The sequence below is a fragment of the Oreochromis niloticus genome, unplaced genomic scaffold (assembly GCF_001858045.2).
Source record: "Oreochromis niloticus isolate F11D_XX unplaced genomic scaffold, O_niloticus_UMD_NMBU tig00008479_pilon, whole genome shotgun sequence".
In the NCBI taxonomy this organism is placed as follows: domain Eukaryota; kingdom Metazoa; phylum Chordata; class Actinopteri; order Cichliformes; family Cichlidae; genus Oreochromis; species Oreochromis niloticus.
Window position 1 is genome coordinate 1 of NW_020329215.1, and position 11,764 is coordinate 11,764.

The 11,764-nt window shown below is 40.9% G+C and overlaps 1 long non-coding RNA gene across 1 annotated transcript; it reads left to right on the forward strand.

Moving 5' to 3' along the window:
- The first annotated feature begins 6,632 nt into the window (after positions 1 to 6,632).
- On the forward strand, positions 6,633 to 9,729 carry LOC102076007 (uncharacterized). The gene is made up of 4 exons (XR_002059672.1): positions 6,633 to 6,703; positions 8,048 to 8,143; positions 9,325 to 9,429; positions 9,647 to 9,729. It is a non-coding gene; the product is annotated as an uncharacterized LOC102076007 (long non-coding RNA).
- Positions 9,730 to 11,764: the final 2,035 nt, after the last annotated feature.

Consider the following 11,764-nt stretch of genomic DNA (forward strand, 5'->3'; position numbering starts at 1 on the left):
TATTTTGTCACAGCTGCAAAAGAAGCTCCACTCAAAGAACTCAAAGACGATGGAGAGGAAGAGATTCAGAACATGAGGCCTTTTGCCAGACAGCAGACAGGAAGGTGGGGAGAGAGTGAGGCGGTATGGCACACAGGAATGGTCGAGGCCAGACTCAAACCCAAGCTCCTGCAGTGGGAACTCTGTGTCCCCACTCAGCCAGGTGAGATATAGCAGAACCATCAATTCAGAGTCTGACAGTAAGGGTGAAGACGAGCCTGACTGTTGGTCTGCTCCAAAACAAGCCCATAAGCAAGCTTTGAAATATTATGTTACAAAATTGTGAAACTGGGACATGAAATTTGATTTGAAAATGAAATTCATCCTGATCAGGAGCTGTTATGATCTAAATGGTGTTCTAGATCCAGTAAGCAAAAGGAAGAGCTGCAAATATGTGTGCTTTTTCATTAGTGAATAAATAATAAAAAGCTATAGTGCAGACTACAGCGCCATCCAGTTGGTGTTCGCTCTCTCTGCGGTAGAGTATCACTTCCTGTTCCAACACATAGTGGTGTTTTGTGTAGCTTATCTGCGTAGCAGTTTAACTAAAAACGTAGAGATAACTTCTTATTTCATAGTGTAATCTTCCTACTAGAACAACACATGGCCAAAGGGAACTGACTATTTTGCAATGGACGCTTTGTGTTTACATCTTTTTGTAGAATCTGTTTACACATTCAAAATAAAGAGAGAGAACTTTTTTGTTTGTTTTTTGTTTTTTTAACTGTCTTCGTAGTCTGAGTATACGTAAACTCGGGCCACATGCTTCAGGAATCTTCCACAAGCTTTCTGCAATAGTTTGCTGGAATCTCGGCCCACTCCTCTTGACAGAACTGGTGTAACTGCCTCAGGTTTGTAGGTCTTCTTGCTCACACTCGCTTTTTCCGTCCCACCCACAATTTTTCTACAGGACGAGATCAGGACTTTGTGATGCCACTCCAAAACTTTGATTTATTATCCTTAAGCCACTTTGTAACTAATTTGGAGGTATGCTTGGGGTCATTGTCCATTTGGAAGACCCATTTGCGCCCAAGCTTCAGCTTCCTGGTTGATGTCTTCAGATACTCCACATAAATTTCTTTTCTCATGATGCCATCTATTCTGTGAGGTGCACCAGTCCCTTCTGCAACAGAACGGCCCCACAACATGAAGCTGCCACCCCATACTTCACAGTTGGGATGGTGTTCTGAGGCTTCAAAGCGTCCTCCTTTTTCCTCCAAATATATTGTTTATCATTATAGCCAACATTTTTGTTTCATCAGACCACAGGACATGTCTCCAGAGATTAAGAGGAACCTTTTAGCTCATGATAGTACAGGACTCATTTTACAGTGGATAGTGACACTGTGTTACCAGTTTCAGCCAGCATCTTTATAAGGTCTCCTCCCTGAGCGGTATGATGGTTGTACATTCCCATAGTTTTTATACTTCCCACATAGCAGACAGACCTGGCCCGATCTGGTGTCAAGCTGGCACTGCTGGCTGACTTCTGGCATGGTAAATGACATGTAATCCAGATGTGGGCCAGGCCTGGTGTAGATGGCACTGTCTATGTGATGGCATGCCACATCTGGCCCGATTGTGGTTTGGTTTATGTGGCCCAGGCTCAAAGAAAACAGGTCTGGCCCGGATCCGGCATCAAGCTGGCACTTCTGACTGACTGGTGTCGTGGCAGGTTGTATATCAACCAGATGTGGGCCAGGTCTGGCAATGATGGCACTATTTGTGTTCCTATTTTCTTATTTCAGTTAGAAAACTCAAATGCTATGTTGCAATACTATACTGCTATGGTAGCCAACTTTTCAAATGCAGGTTTGACAAGTTTGAGAGTGTGCACTTTATCCAAAACCTAGTGAGAGTTTACTCATGTTTACCACCGGGTGGCTGTAGCTCAGGAGGTAGAGCAGCTCACCGGTTGATCGAAAGGTTAGCGGTTTGATCCCTGGCTCCTCCAGTCTGCATGAGAGAGGTCAAGGTGTATGAATGTAGTTAGGATGCACTCAGTTAGGTAAAAGTGTGTGAATGTGGCATGTATAATGCACTTTGGTAATCGGGACAGTAGAAAAGCGCTGTATAAGATTTAGTCTGTTTTGTCATGTTACTTCTGCAATATTATGTTCCGGCACATGTTGTTATTACAAGGCTCGATTAAGGTACTGTCAAGAGATTTATTCTAAAGACACGTCTTCAGCTAAGAGTCTAAGAGTAGAAACACACACACAGACGCTGTGTTTTTCACTTGTATACAAGGGCGATCACAGAACGCTCACACCAGAGTGGGGGCCCTGTGATGCGCGCTCTGTTCTTGCACTTGTCTTTATTTATATACAAAAGTAATACAACAGTGAATACGTCTATTCATAGGCAGAGGAAAGTTAGTGCGTAGGGAGTGAAGATAAGAGTGATTTAGGTGTATGCATGTGTGTTGTGGGATACAGAAAGACGCGGCCTCTCTTCTTGTTAGGGAGCGTCAGATAAGAGTGTCCAGCTCTCCTCTTCCTGGCAGGAGTGAAATAATAACAGCTTATTCAGCTGTGAGAAAGAATTTATAAAACAGTCCCGTAGTGGACAACAGTCTAAGTCATCAAAAGGTCATCATGCAGTATTCTATCATATGCAAACTTATATCATTAAAAGCTTATACTGACTACCAATACAACTCTCCATTGACAGGTACACATTAGGCTGACATCTGAGGCCAGAGCTGAAACTGTTCTGGGCCAGCACAGGGCCAGCAGTGTGTCTGCAACTGGCCCACGGCTGCACACAATGTGCTTATACATCACCCACATACCGCAAAGAATGACGGCCCTTTGGTGACCCAGAGGTAATCCACACATAGGCCAGCACAGGACCACCAGTAAGTCTGCAACTGGCCTTGTGCTGGCTATGAGAAGCTTAAACTTAGTTTCAGAATAATTAAATCTGAAATTTGTTTTATTGTAAGGTTATTAAAGTTTCAAATTGTGTGACAAATAAATATAAACTTTAATTCTGAAAATATTTAAATATTATCAAATAACACCAGCTACAATATTGGATAATGTGTGTTTGTTCAGCAGAACAGTGTCCAGTATGTTGGCTGATATACTTTATTTACATGATATACTTTGTTTATATCCAACTCATGTCAGCTGTGGTTTGTGAGCCAAGATGGCGCCGGTGTGCATGGCTCACCGTCCACGGCTGTCAGATCCACTTTATCTCTTTTTTTACTGGAAAGCACTTTCGTCAACCATGTTGCTTTTAAAGTGCTCTGTAAATAAAGTTGGATTGGATTTTAAATAAAGTTGAGCTGATTGTAACGTATTACAAGGAGTGTTTTAGTTATTATTTTTAAATAAACATACAGTGTTTATATTACATGCTGTACTAGAAATAAGCTCAAGGACGATAAAAGGTCATGTGATTTAGTTACATTCAACTTGTATGCAGTAAAATTAAAAATAAGTTACCACAAGTTGTTTTTTAATTTGGTAAATAATTGATAAAATGTTAAAAGTACTGGTTGTGTTTGACCTCATCACCAGGATGAGTTGGAAATACTTCAGTTTCCCTCAGGTGGCCTTTTGCTGGTTGGATTGCCACTACAGTCTGTAAACTGTAGAGGTAATGTTGTGAGCTCATTGGATGAACAGTTTCTGAAATACTCAGACCCATCTGGCACCAACAACCACGCGTTCTCTTTCCCCCATTCTGATACTTGGTTTGACTTTCAGCAGGTCATCATGAACATGTCTGTATGCTTAAATATTTAATTTGCTGACATCTGATTGGTTCACTAGATATTTGTGTTTAACGAGCAGGTGAACAGGTGTACCTGGCAAAGTGGTGTAACCCTCAGTGTTACTGACATGTTCCACACTGACACACAAAATACTCTGTGCCCCACACTGTTTTTATTAAGCATGTCTAATCACTGTAGACATTACATGTACCTTCTTGAAGGAGAGGTCAAAGGTCAGTTACCTTTATAGGTTCCTCCTATATGTTAAGACATATACACAGCACAGTTGTAGGAATCAAAGTTTGTAGGTTCTAAGACTTTTTGTCAATTTTCCTCCCATAAATCATAAAGTTGACCTTGAAGACCACAAGTTTTAATGGATTGTTAACATGACCCCACTCTACAGCCCTACAACATTTAACAGGAGTTATTTAAGACTTTCCAGCTATCCTGTTGACAGAAAAAATTAACGACCCGTCTCTGCACAGTTACCAGCTGTCGGCTACCTAAAAAAGGATCCTGATGTTATTTGTCTCTCAGAAACAGTTCATAACTTCTCTTCAACTCATCCATGTTACTAAAGGTAAACCTGTTTCTCCACCACCTGTTCAGCTCTGATGATTCAGTAAGGACATCTCTTGGTTTCATCTTCATGTTCCCTCTCACCTCATATCCAAACCGATATCATGACCAGCAGCTGTTACAACTGTGGCTCCAGCAAACATCAGCTGATACTAGAAAGTAAATAAATTCTAACAACAGCTGATCAAGCTTTAACGTGCTGCTGCTGTTTAGCGCGACATCCGCTGGTTTCTGGCTCGAAATGATCGATAAACAAACAAGAGCGAAAAGCCGATCAGCTGATCATTGATCAGTTTCATCATTTAACCTCTTAAGCCCAAGGGGGTTTCTGAGCTTCCTGCTCGAAAATGTAATGCCCAAATTAAATTGATTATTTCTCTGCAATTACAAACTCTGTCCTTACAATCTTGGTATCAAATGAAGCTAACACTTGGGAAATTTAATCAGAGGTGTAAATATTAAAGCAGATATTACTGTGTCAAAGTTACTGAGACTGGAACACAGAAAAAGTAAGTAGATTTATTCTCGCCTAATTTTTTTTTGTAATTTTTAGCATATAACCCTTTTAAAAATATGCCTCAGCTCACATTTGGTTCCAGAAATCCAGTAACCAACCTATAAACATCATCTGTGCAAAGATTTATGTTTCTAAAGTAAAAACAGTGAAAAACTACAGCCTGTCAATACATGAATATCCAGACATTGTACAAAAATGTCCAATTTTGGCACACAATTGGACACCATGCCAGTTGATTTTTTTAGGTATTAAAGAGCAGAAAGTAATAAATTTTATTAACAGGCCTAACATGCTTTTTTTAAAAATATATTTGGAAGAATTAACCACACATTTACATGGTAATGGCGCTTTACTGCCCTGCGCATAGAGCGCTTCATTGGCCTCTGGCCCTTTAAACTCTGAGGGCTGTAACTTTGGTTTCTTTTGGTCAATTTGCGTGATTGACACCTCTTTTTAATCGTTTTAGCCAATAGATTCAAAGTAACGATGCCACGTTCATGTCACTTCAACCAATCAGACATTGTAATGCCAAAACCCACATGTGTCCAAATTTATTGCATGTGGCCTGTCCAGTCACGTGTCTGTAGGTGGGTCTAAAATGGAGGTTGTTGACGGAAAACGGCTCTGATGCAACCTACCGGCAATCATGTGGTTACCGGCTACCGAAACGGTAAGCCAATTTCTGTCTTAGCGCATTTGCGCAGCTGTGTGTTTTTGTGGTCTTCTTTTGTGGCTAATTCAGTGAATTTTGGTCTGATCGTGGTGAAACTTGGTGTGTGGAGTCAGTGATAGCTCTGGAAGCTAACCAGCCTATCTTTAACCGTTACATGAAGTCTGAAGAATTTCTGGTTGGTTTGTTTATTTAGCGGACTTCTGCGCATTTACGTAACTGCTCGTTTAATCACAGCTTGTTTTCGGTGTGTTTGGTGGTTGTAGAAATGGTTTATATGACATTTTAGCTGAGATTCTGAGGTTTCTGTGGATACCACACATGTCTGGACTTATATTTCTCAACCCGCATTATAACTGATTAAACGTGATCTCCTTTTGCCCCCAGTGCCGGGGGCATGGGCTTAGCAACAGGAGAGAGAGGGAGAGAGAATGGGAGACGAGAGGCAGCTGACAGCATAAAGAACCAGAATAACTCCAGCTTCGTGTCTTTTTTTCATTCAAGCTGAAGTCCGGGACAAATCGCGTTCCTTTTCAGCCCAATACAAAACGCGGCTGGCCCGGTGTCCACCACGGGTCTCTCCTCCTCCTCTTTCCCTCATCCACCTGCTGGCCTCTGTGGACGCTCCGCCATAGCCACCACCAAACATCAGTTATTTTTACACATCTGCCAGCATCTGGCCAATCCACCACCTTTCAGTTTTTTATACCGTTACAAAAACAACAACAAAAACGAAAAATCACCATCGGCCCATAAAAAACGAAAAATCACCATCGGCCCACGGTATCCCTGATGGCCAGTCCAGCTATGACTGTAAATGACCATAAATGAACTGTAAATTACATTGCGGTGAGCTCCATTCATATAGTTCTATCACGTGCACGTGTATACGCACGTTGACAACCGTAACCATAGCGTGCCGAGGGTATATAACACTGCACAAGGTTCCAATCGTCCCTTTACACTTGCTCGTGGACTTGTTTCGACCTGCTCCAACCTCAGCCTGTGGAAAGCTAAGTTTGGAAAACATTTTACTGAAAGCGGATTTTACTTGAAAGCGACAACAAGTACTTCATTGTGGATCGTTTGTACTTGTTTTGTTTTTCAAGTTTGAAGATGGCTCGCCGTGGACCCCGACTCATCGACAGCCACCAGGACTTCGCTGCAGGTACGTTTGAAAATTTCTTTAAATTTAAATGACTGTAATAATTTAACAAGTTCCAGTGTGAATATCAAGTTTTAACGTGATCAAATATGTGTATTCCAAGATTTTTCCCGGTAAATTGTTTGTATGCTTTAAATTTTCCGGGAGAGGTGTAGAAATTATTAACGGCTGGTGTAATGAATTTGAAAAAAAGGTGTTACTTTGATTTGAAGGCTTAAATTTGACACTTTTCTTTAAAATGAAATGGTTAAAAATAGCTTAATGGACTAAAATTTGTAAAATGCCTGTGTAACGGCATCTTCAGGTGTCATGGCGTCAGAACGCGCAGGTGTAAACACACAGATCCCGGTGACCGGTCCCTCCTAACATCCTTTTCTTCTCCGGATCAAAGGCTTTATTGACATAAACTATAATTTTTTTCTCTGCTGCAAAACACAAAGATAAAAAAATAATACAAATAAATAATATCAAAAGAATATGAAACAGTAGTAATAATGGTATCTTATGTTACGGTAATGCTTTTAATCGTATTAGATAGCAGAGAGTATATTGACACAGGGATATTTACACAGGGATAGCATGTTACACAGATTAGATGCATCTGTCCTTATGGCAGATACAGTCCTTGTGCACATTTCTAAAATGTGGATTCTGAGTTAAGAGTTTCTGTTTGTTTGTTTATTTTTCACTTGACCAGCATTTTCAGACATACCTGCAGAGCTTTGTGTGTGTGCATTTTTTACTCTTGCCAAGGAGGTTGTGTTTTATTAAAAAATATATATTATTTACATTTAGGACATGAGATTGGTACATGTGGTCTAAATGTTACATTATGGTTGCATCCACATATTTAACCTCTGAGCTTTTTTCAAAATGTGTGACATCGTGAATTGTAAATAAAACAGGAGAATGAGCTGCATGGTTAGTTATAAATTTACTGTAGTATATTTATATAATAAGTTACTCATGTCCGGCTATTTACAAATCAATACCTATTATCCATTACTATTCCAACATAGTGTTTGCATAAAGGCTTACAAAGAACAAATAAACAAATTGAATGTACACAAAATACAATAGTGTCACCTTTAAAGTACACAGAGTGAGCTGACTTGGTGGAGGTTTGGTGGTCTTCTATTAAAAATCTTCACTTAAAGATTTGAACTTGGTTAACTTAGTTGTTTTTTTCTTGCATGAACAAGTAGAAGTGTCATTCAGTCTGACATAAATGTAGCCTAAAATGCTTTTCTCTCATCCTCTGCTCAAACTAACAGATGTAGGTCTGTTGCTTTAACACTGGGTGTCTATTACATTCCTAATTTTATTTTAAAAATTGTTTCCTCACAGGGCGTCTTGACTATGTGGTTGAACGCCCTGCGGAAGAAGGCCTTCCTGAAGTCATCAGGATCCTGGATGACACTGATACCCAGCGTATCAGTGAAGGTGAGTGTGGTGAGTATTTTTCTCTCTCTCATCCTTCCCTCTTCTGGTGAAGCTCAGGACACTGATACCCAGCGTATCAGTGAAGGTGAGTATCTTGAGTCTTTTTTCTCTCTTTCATCTTTCCCCTCTTCTCGTGAAGCTCAGGACACTGATACCCAGCGTATCAGTGAAGGTGAGTATCTTGAGTCTTTTTTCTCTTTTCATCCTTCCCCTCTGGTGAAGCTCAGGACACTGATACCCAGCGTATCAGTGAAGGTGAGTGTGGTGAGTATATCCCTCTCTCGCCCTCCCCTCTTTTCATGAAGCACCATATGCTGATGACGGTGAACAGGAAGGTGAGTACCCCCCCTACCTACCTGTAGATGATGAAGAGGTGAGTGAACAGTCTGACGATTCATTTGACTGGAACGAGTTAGTAGAGTGGGGGGATTGGCTTAGCGATGACTCGGGGTACGACACCATGGATGAGAGAGATGATTCCCCTCTCATCCGGGAGCACCCTCCAGAGCCGTTTTGGCACGATTGGCAACCCCTATTGCTCCAGGTGCTGCCCCCATCGGCCAGGCCAACGCCCCACTCTTCCCTCAAGTTGTTGTCCCAGTTGGTGATCCGCCAGCTGCTCCTCCCTCAGCTGCTTCCTCTGCTGCTCCTCCCTCAGCTGCTTCCTCTGCTGCTCCTCCTCAGCTGCTTCCTCTGCTGCTCCTTCCTCAGCTGCTTCCTCTGCTGCTCCTTCCTCAGCTGCTTCCTCTGCTGCTCCTTCCTCAGCTGCTTCCTCTGCTGCTCCTTCCTCAGCTGCTTCCTCTGCTGCTCCTTCCTCAGCTGCTTCCTCTGCTGCTCCTTCCTCAGCTGCTTCCTCTGCTGCTCCCTCTGCTGCTCCTTCCTCAGGAAAGAGAAGCCGAGAAGACCTCTGCCCCGAAGAGGTAAGTGCAAAGAGGTGCAAGGTAAGTGACACGTTCGATGCCCCTTCAACATCCTCAGGTTCTTTTGGAGTCAGACGTTTCTGGGAGAGGCCTTTTGACTTTTCTCTTGATGACAGTGACTCTGATTAGTTTATGTTAGAACATGTTTTTAAACTTTGTAACTCTTGTATTATTGTATTGTATTGTTTTTTTTGTTGATATGTGATATTAATATTACATTGTAACTGAAAGGTAGTTTTGTAGTTGTTTTATTGTTATTAGATGGAGCTAACACCCCACCCAGAAGACAGCCTTACCCCGACCAACCCGATGAGAAGGATGGATGACCAAGTGAAAAACTGGAGAGTGGTGCTGTGTTCCAACTATGTAAGTTATCACCTCACATTGACAACAAACTGTCTTGAAGACTAAACTCTTCCAATAGTTGGTATAAATCATCGTCCTATGTCAGCAGCACTGTAGGTTTAGCTTTATTTATATTTTTCATGTGTATACGTTGGGTTTAAAATTGCTTTTTAACAACATACTGTGAAAATGCTGTTTTGTGTTAAAATGACACCTTTCTTGTGTTATTGCTTTGCAGGGAAGCTGAGCGTGGACAGAGCTGCACAGAGGACCAAAGATCCACTCTCAGCACTTCATACCTGACTGGCCACAGCACCACCCTCCTCACCTGGGTGAGGAGGGCCCTGACCCCACCTCCACAGAGGGAGTTGTGAACATGCACTTCTGTGTCGGTGGGTTTAGGAGCCTCCTCACACACACACGGATGAAGACTGTCACTGGAAGATGTCTCCATTGCATCAGCAGGACCTAACCATTTGTAAAATATTGCAGTTTGTGATGTTTTATACATGTTTTTATTGCTTCATTTCAACTAGGAGATATAAAATAAACCAATTTTCATAATATTTTCTGTATATTTAGTTGTTTTCTTAATGTTATTTGGAACATCATTGCAACCTGTCAGCTTTTTATTGAGGATTTAGAAAGTTGCCGGTGGCCCGAGTGTGTACAGTGGGGTGTTGTTTTTGTCACATGGTGAAAGTGACCTGATGGGGAGCAAAAAGAACAACTGAACAATTTGGGGATTCACAGACTTTGGTAATCGTTAAAAAAAAATGAAGAAAAATTGTTCTGTGTGAACTAAAAGCTCAAGTATAAACCATCCTGACACACTGACACAAATGATCTGCTATCTGTAAGCAGGAGAGTGTTTTCATGAGCCTGGGTGAAGCTAATTTGCATGAGTTTAACCTCCTGGTCAAAAACTTGCATGACTCTGTTAGCACTGTAACTTTCTCCTGTTTATTTATTAATTTGCTAATTGTAGTAGATTAATACGTTTGAAAGGTAGTTTTTCCTCCCCACTGTCGCCAAGTGCTTGCTCATAGGGGATTGTTGGGTTTTTTCTTTAGTTCAGTTCAATTCAATTCATTTGTATGTAAATACTGTTGGATTGAATTGAACTGAACTAAAGAAGATTTTTAGGAGACGGAGTAGTCACTGAGTGAACCAGGGTATTATAACATCTTACCCATAAAAACTACAACCAATCAAATAAACAATTGGATTTAACAAAACATCTGAAGTGTGAACATTTTGTCTCATTTAAAACATGTGAAAATGTCCAATTATAACAACCTAACAGAAGAAATAAAAACGTTTACATCCTGGTTGAAAACATTGTTCTGTGAATGATATCCACTGTGTCTGTGTTGTTGATGCCTTTTGAAAAAAAAATTCTAAAGTATTGTAGTTGAGTACAGCTCCAGGTTTTGTACAGAGTACTTTCCATTTGCTCTAACTTTACTCTGCTATCTCATCAATAAAGGGAAGAGGTATACCTAGCTGTATGGTGCCCTGACAAAAATCTGCTCCTGAATACTGAATAATATAGAATAGTCATTTGTCTGTGGAAAGAGATTTCTTTAAAGCTCTGGACCTGCACTCAACAATATTATCAAAGCTTGCAACTCTAGAAAGTGAGCAGAAAGACGTGATCGAGTGTAATTAGTATATTAGTAATCTTTGGCATCATTTTGTTAGTCTAGCAGGGCCTCCTCCTGAAGTCGCCTGTGTAGGCAGTCCTACCGTCCTCCTGCCTCAGGTGCCACCTTTTCTTTTGTACAGCTGACTCCCATCAGCAGTTAAAGGTATTTAAGGCCAGAGAAAGGTGAGCTCTGGTGCCAGAGATCCATGTTGGTGGTTGCAGCTAGTGAGCGTTTTTTTTGGAGGTTGTTTACTGCTGCTCTGTGGAGTGTTTGCTGACTAAACTCTTTCTTACTTATTTTTCAGTTTACTGACCGACACCTAAGTTTTTTTGTTTGTTTCTTTAAATGGTAATAGCAGCTTGTCCGTCCTTTTAGTTGAGCTATTACTAGAAACTGTAATAAAACTCTTTCATTTAAACATTTTGCCTCTCTCCTTTTTCTGACCAGACACTTTTTGTTACTTCTCATCCCAAGACCGTTTTAGGGAACGTAACACATTTATATGAATCTTGCCGAAGTTTAATTCTACTTTAGACTAACCTGTTTTACTTTCATTTGATTTGCACTTTTGCTTGGCAAAATTGTTTCTTTACTGATGTTTTCCTGTCTTCTGATCATCTGAAAGGTATATACACACCATGTAATTAAAATAAAATAACAAATTCATTTTACAGAGAGAAGGCGTCCAGAATGAAAAGTTAATAGCT